At 40.9% G+C, this 7,154-nt stretch overlaps 1 pseudogene; it reads right to left on the bottom strand.

Moving 5' to 3' along the window:
* Positions 1–231: 231 nt before the first annotated feature.
* LOC148947636 (protein transport protein Sec31A-like) lies at positions 232–6,832 on the bottom strand (annotated as a pseudogene).
* Positions 6,833–7,154: the final 322 nt, after the last annotated feature.

The raw sequence follows: 7,154 nt of genomic DNA on the forward strand, positions 1-7,154 counted from the left end.
ACTAAACCCTTTGGATACGTCTTTAAATGCTACCGGGAACCCTGCCTCAACTGAATAAATGCATTCTGGTACCAAAACCGAAGTACACAAATAACTGAACTATTCACACCCAAACATTTTTTTTTTCACAATAAAAGATTTAGTTAATTGATATATTCCTTAAGTTAATAAGAAAAAGGGAAACAAGTACGCAACATTTAAAATGCACCTAAATACTATCCGTTAAAAACTTAAGCAGCTGTAACCCAGCAGAAAAACTTCAACAATTTCATTTAAAACCTACTGCAAATACACATTAGAAGTAATAGCCCACTGTAGCAAAGCCTTCAGAGCTGGAGAAAAAGCGCCAACTTCATTATAAGAATACTTCTCCAATTCTTGATGCACACTAAGCCTTGTGGCATAATCTCCTGCCTTGACATGATCAACTAGCTTTTGGAGATTACCGATTGCGAGTGGCGTATGCCCTCCAATCCTCAATTTCTCGTAAAGCATCTGCATCTTCTTGGCCACTTAGTCCAACTTTCTTTTCATTGTCGGTGCGGTTGCAGTAGCTGTTGAGCAAACAATTTCTCTTAATTTTATCGAAGTGTTATAAATAACAACATATTCAGCTGGCAGCGAAGAAGCATCAGCGCCATAGTCGGATTCCGTATGAATATCAGTCATTCCTTGATTGTAAGAAGCCTGGTACTGCTGAGGCATAGCTTCGTATTGATTCTGACTTTGAGGCGAGAAGTTTGTCATCATTTGTGTTTGCTGCGAAGAAAAGTTTGGATTCATTTGGTTTTGTGGAACTTGGATCATTGCACTCTGCCGAGTATCCGACATCATGGGTTGACTTTGTGAAGAAGGCACTAAGTGCGGTTGCAAATTCACTTGCTCTGGCTTGGCAGCGGTGTTGGGTCAGACATTTGAAACCGCTGTGAAGGATCAGGAGCGTGGTACAACAGCTGAGAGGGAGTAGGGTTATATCCTTGCTGCAACTGCCTATTAAACTGAGAAGCAGGAGGCGGTGTTGGATTCATTCTTTGTAGTTGCGGTGGGGGAGCAGTGAAGCGCGGGGGTGAGGAAGAGTGGGATTCTACCCTTGCTGCGACTACAGTTTAGCTGAGAAGCAGGAGGTGGGGTTGGATTCATTTTTTGAAATTGTTGTGAAGGAACAGGAGGTGATGTTGGATTCACTCGTTGGAATTGTATTGGCTTGTTCGGCAATTGGGAAGGCATGGGGTTATACATTTCTTGTGAATATGAATTTAACTGAGGGGCTGGTGAGTAACCATCTGAGTTGAAGCTAATATTACCGTGAGTGGGGTTCGCTTGTATTGATTCCATTGGCTGTACTGATCCTACTGGCTAATAAAAACTAGACTGTGGCTGATACCTCGCAGTCTGTCTATATAACTGCTGCATCCCCTGTCCACTAGAAGGCGGTCTTTTATGTTTAATGCTTCGTATACTGGAACTAACTGACTTAGGGGGGTCATTCCAGCCACCTGTCTCTTGTCTCACTGAAGTGCTGGCTAGGGGCGCAGCACAAGGGGTTGGTAATACTTGTGGCGCCATTGGGACAGGCGCAGTTGGTTGAAACACTGGTTTAGTGGGCATAGAAGCCGTCGCAGCTTGAGCAGCAGGCAAAAAGGTATTGGATCCAGAAGTTCCAAATGTTGCCTGCTGCATGGCTTGAATGGACGGTGGAGGTTGCTGAGAAGCAATTGATGGTGGAGCTTGCTGAGAAGCATTTGACGGAGTCGATGGACGCTGATTTCCATAAAAAGAGGGCTGAGTAGGAGCAAGTTGCTGAGGAGGGAATGACTTAATAGGCGTCGCATTTGTAGTACGTTGTTGTCCATAAGTAGGGGGTTGTGGAGCGATATTATGTTGAGGAGCAAATTGTGCAGTAGGTGCTATCTGCTGTCCACAAACAGAGGGCTTCGATGCCTTAGGTTTGGCCTGTGTGGCTCCAACTCGTTTGGCAGTAGTTTTGAGTGGCTGTCGCCGACCAGTGGCATATTCAAGCCTACTTCTCAATTCCGGAATATCATTTTCTCCAACGTATCCAAGAAGAATTAAAGCAAGTTCTAATTGACCTTCAGAGGCAAGAACACTAGAAAACTCAGCAATCTTGGATACTGCGTTTGCTGGAAGACCCTCTTCATTTCCATAACGCATCTTTAATGCTGCTCGGATGATCATTATTTGCTCGGTAAATTACCTGCAAAACTATGACGTCAGACTTCTTGTTCTTGATTGCTTCGCAAGATTGTACAAGGGATCCAATGTCTCCAGCCAGAATATAACAGAGAGAAGCATCCGCACTTCTACCACTTTGTGCTTCAAGATGTTGCCCAAGAGTTTTACAAACAGTTGCGACCTGTTGCGGCGCAGCAAACATAACAGCACAAGTTGCAACCTCTTTCCAGGATGACAAATCACAGTTTTGAGCTATACTATCCCATTGACCAAGTACAACGGCAGAGATCAGTCGAGAGACACCAGTGGCAGATTTGGCATACTTTTGTTGAGTTTCCAGCAACAATTCTTCCCCACCTAAGGTCGCCAAATTTAAGGCATCTGTCCATTTTCAACCTTTGATACAAAGGTTTACAACTCCTTTTACGTTTCCGCTTATTAAAGATTGGTTAATAAGGCCGTCAATACTATCATCTATGTTAACACTAATAGACTTGATTAGAGCATCTTCCTCTGATGAAGAAGTAACACCCGGTTGAAGGTTCACTACGTCTGGATTCTGCTGGTTCACTAACGTCTCAAAAACGTCAACGTCATTAAGATTTTCCTCCAGCCCGAGTCCGTTGACTTTAGTACTTAATGGTCCAACAGCGTCAACAGTCACTCCCAGAAAAGCATCAACCTTATTAGAGATATCTTCATGTTAATCCAAGAACTTGTATTTGGTCTAATCGGGGGTCTTCAACAAAATAAGAGCGAATGACTTTCCATATATTTGCTTCTGTATCAGCCTGACTACTTTCAACTTTCATATCACAGTAAGGTAATAGATTACCAGAAGCAAACGATTCTGCAAACATGATTGACCTTGAAATCAGGGCCCTGTCACCAGTAACTTGTTCAATGATAATCTTTCGCGTAGCCATCCCACCCTGGACTGATTCTTCAGAGGTGAGAAGTTTTCCTCCAAACCCAATTGAAGGCCTGCAAGGAGAGTACATCCATCTGGGTGGCCAGACTGGAGGACTTGACTGAATTAGCTGAACCTGTTGAAGTTCTTGACCGGGCAAATTTTCTTCACCAGAAAAATATCCTGCCATAGGAGAAACATATATGTTATCCTTTTCTTCAACAGAAGTGCCGCCCATAATAGAATGAATAGTTATCTTTGAATTAAAGTATGGCACGGCAATTAATGCAGGGTTTCTGGGACAGAAATCAACATCAAAAGGTTCAATTGTACCAGCCACTTCACCGCTCAAAGCTGCCATGGCCAGATTCCAAAGGAGAATTCTGTTTTCCTTCGCGCAGCTAGCTAAAATGCTGGAGTCACTACTGCACCAACTAACAGACAAAACTCCGCTGGTATGTCCTTCCAAGGAATAGAGAGGGGATACACTTTTTCGAACATCCCATATTCGAATCACTGGCATATGATCATCCTCAGAAGCGATTGCAATTTGGGTGCCAGCTTCAGGATTCCATGCAATACTTCTATACTGGACCCTTGCAGATTCCGATATCGTCTGGATCCCTTTCATGGAACGCACATGGAAATGGTGGGCGTGGATTGGGTGATAGTTGCCTTCCAATCACTTTCGACTATTAAAAAGGGCACAAGCCATTTCAATTTCCAATCGAATGGGCCCTTGTTGAGGTTTTTATGACAATGCTTTCAATAAAAACCTTGTATGCCCCCAGGGCATACCTTACAACCCTTGCCCTGAGGACTGTGGGGGAGTGTCCTCCTCTAAAACATAATTTATATCTGGAAATCCACAACTCTGAACAAAATGGCTATCTAAAAATTTTGATTGGATGTGTTAAGGGAAAAGGTGGGCGAGCGAGGGGGGATAGTTGCCCTCAAATAACTTTCGCCTATTAAAAAGGGCACTAGACCTCGAATTTGAATTCCAATCGAATGAGCCCCTTTTCAAGTTTCTACGACAAAGATTTCAATAAAAACTTATATAAGTTATGCCCATAACTTATAACCCTTGCCCTGAAGACTGTGGGGGGAGTGTCCTGCTCAAAGGTATAATTTCCTGAACTTTAACTGCGTGGAACAAAATGGCTATCTCAAAATTTTAATTGGATGTGTGTGGGGAAATGCTGGGCGTAAAAGGGGTGTTAGTTGCCTTCCAATTACTTTCGACTATTAAAAAGGGCACTTTTTGAGCCCTTTTTGAAGTTTCTACGATAACACGTTCTATAAAACTTTATATGCCCCCAGGACATAACTTACAACCCTTGTACTGAGGGCTGTGAGGGGGTTGTCATCCTCATAGACCTAATTTACTGACGTTAAAGAACTTAAAACTGCGTTGAATAAAAAGGCTATCTAAAAATTATGATTGGATGTGTTTGGGGAAAAGGTGGGCGTGAGAGGGGGTTAGTTGCCCTCTAATCACTTTCGACTATTAAAAAGGGCACTAGCCCTTTGATTTTCCAATCGAATGAGCCTTTTTTGAAGTTTCTACGACAACGCCTTTTATAAAAACCTTATATGCCTCCAGGGCATAAATTACAACCCTTGCCCCGAGGGTTGTGGAGGAGTGTCCTCCTCAAAAAGATATTTTGTATGTGGAAATCAACTACGCTGAGCAAAATCGATATCTCAAAATTTTGATTGGATGTTTTTGGGGGAATCATGGGCGTGGGGGGGGGGGGCCTGGTTGCCCTCTAATCACTTTTGTCAATTAAAATGGGCACTAGCTATTTCATTTTCCAATCGAATGAGCCCTTTTCGAAGTTTCTACGACAACTCCTTTGATACAAAGTGCCCGGGTAGGGGAAGAAGCAAAAAGAAAAAAAAAAAATACATTGTGCCCACATCGTTCTTTTTTTAGGTAGCGCTATCGCGTAGCCTATGATGTGCACGACGACAAAGGCCAAACCCATTGACGGGGGGGGGGTAGATAGATAGCCTCTTGCTCTTTGCAAGGATGATTTCATCAGTATTAGGTTATGGTGAGTTGGGATTTTATATGCAAATGATTTTTTAATTCTTTTACCGAAGGGACCTTGTTACAACGACTATTGAGGATTTTCAAATTAGGCTCTCCAGATTTGTTTTTACAAAACTAAATAATAAACAATCTAATTATCTTATATCTCTATAGCTCAGAGACGAACCCAGGGAGATAAGGGGGATACATCCCCCAGAAATTCAAGACATTTGTCCTGTAGGGTCGATATTATTATATATCTTGACGGATACGAAAGGATAATATGCGCCGTGAATCTTATTGTGACGAGGATAAAAAATATTATTTATTTATTCTATAAAATAAAATTAAAAACAAAACTGCCTTAAAAACTAACTAAATTCATTACAGGTTTTAATCCAATTGATTTAGAGTAATATATGTACAACAAGTAGGTAATGTGTGACGATCTCCAAACGTGCATTTTTGTTTTATGAAAGTGCAGTTAAGAGCAATGTCAGGCTGCCGCCAAGCAAGCCATGTGCTGTTCTAACCTCATATGAACGTTGAACTTCATTTAAATCACGCGTGTGTTTTTTCAGTGTTTATATAGAAAATTAGGCCCCTGTTTATTAATTAGCCGACAATTATGTCAAAACGGAAATAAAAAATTATACTTTTTCAAAAAGAAAAAGTTGTTTGATAGCAGGAACCAAGTGAATAGCGAAAATAAGACCGATCAATAAGTGAATAGTGAACTCTCACTCTTATAGTCTGAACCTACGTCTTGTTGTGATCCCAGCATCAAGGCAGGTACATCATATTCTTAATATTCTGTTATAGCAACCTGGATTGGGTCTAATGCTCAGACCTGTAATACTTTTGATTAAGGCCTATATAATGACAGAGGTTTAAGTTTTATCCACTGAAGCGAAATATACTTTACTCAAAATTTCCTCATGGTCAAAGAAACCTTAAAAATTCCAAAGACATTGGCTAACTGAATTTTCTTGGCTATGTCATTCTGAATTTAAGCAACGAGCTTATTGTCAATATTTCTGTCTTTTTTCTAATGAAAATAGTGAAGTAGGAAAGGAAAGTCCTGTAAAACTGGGGTATCTAGTAAGGGTTTCCCTTACTAGAACCCTTACTTTACTTAGGGTTCCCTTACTAGATACCCGAGATGTACATTTCTTTTTCATGGACAGATCTACGTGAACACGAGTTTTACATGAACAGGAAAAAGTCTACTGCTTTTTCTCCTTTGGAATAGTAGGAGACGAACCTCAAAGAATCAGGCAGCTAACGAAGTCCAATATACGTAATGGCCTGTTCTTCGAATGTAATAGTAATAATAATTTATTTTTGACCCACTATACAGAAAATGAAGTGGAGTAACACAAGAAAAGAAAAAAAAAACACAAAAATACATTTAACAACAACACAATAAATAAATATTACACTCAATGCGCTGTGGCTACCCGGATAAGTGGGTGGTTAACACCCAAAGGAGCATAAATGTTCTCTTGAAGACGGCTACTTTGTCTGACAAAACAATTTACAATATCTGGAGCGCCAAAAATCCGCATCATCTTTTTATTACTGTATCTGCGAGGCAGATACAATATAACCTTGCAGTACCGTAGATATATGATTCTATTATTACTAATATCGCCAGGACAAAACAGGATTGGAAGACCAGCTGGGACCATATCCGCATGGTTGAAAAAGCTCGAGTAAAATTTCTCCCATGTCTTTCTATTACATCTTCCCCTGGTGTAGACAATCTTCGCGTACCTAAGTTTCAGCTTATCTTTAATATCACTCAATGCCCGGAAACGAAATAACGTAAGCGATTTGCAAATATTGATTACAAGCCATCGGAAAGATTCAACACTTTTTATAAAAAATAAGCCGTAATCAAGCGGCGTTGCCGAAAATTTTGAATTAAACACAAAATACTTGCATTTATCAGTGTTGAGGCTTAATCCGATTTCCCCATACAGCCGCGATACTAGTAGCACAGACTTCGTT

This window comes from Artemia sp. Qi Xiang Cuo, chromosome 10, assembly GCF_049724085.1.
Source record: "Artemia sp. Qi Xiang Cuo chromosome 10, ASM4972408v1, whole genome shotgun sequence".
Lineage (NCBI taxonomy): Eukaryota > Metazoa > Arthropoda > Branchiopoda > Anostraca > Artemiidae > Artemia > Artemia sp. Qi Xiang Cuo.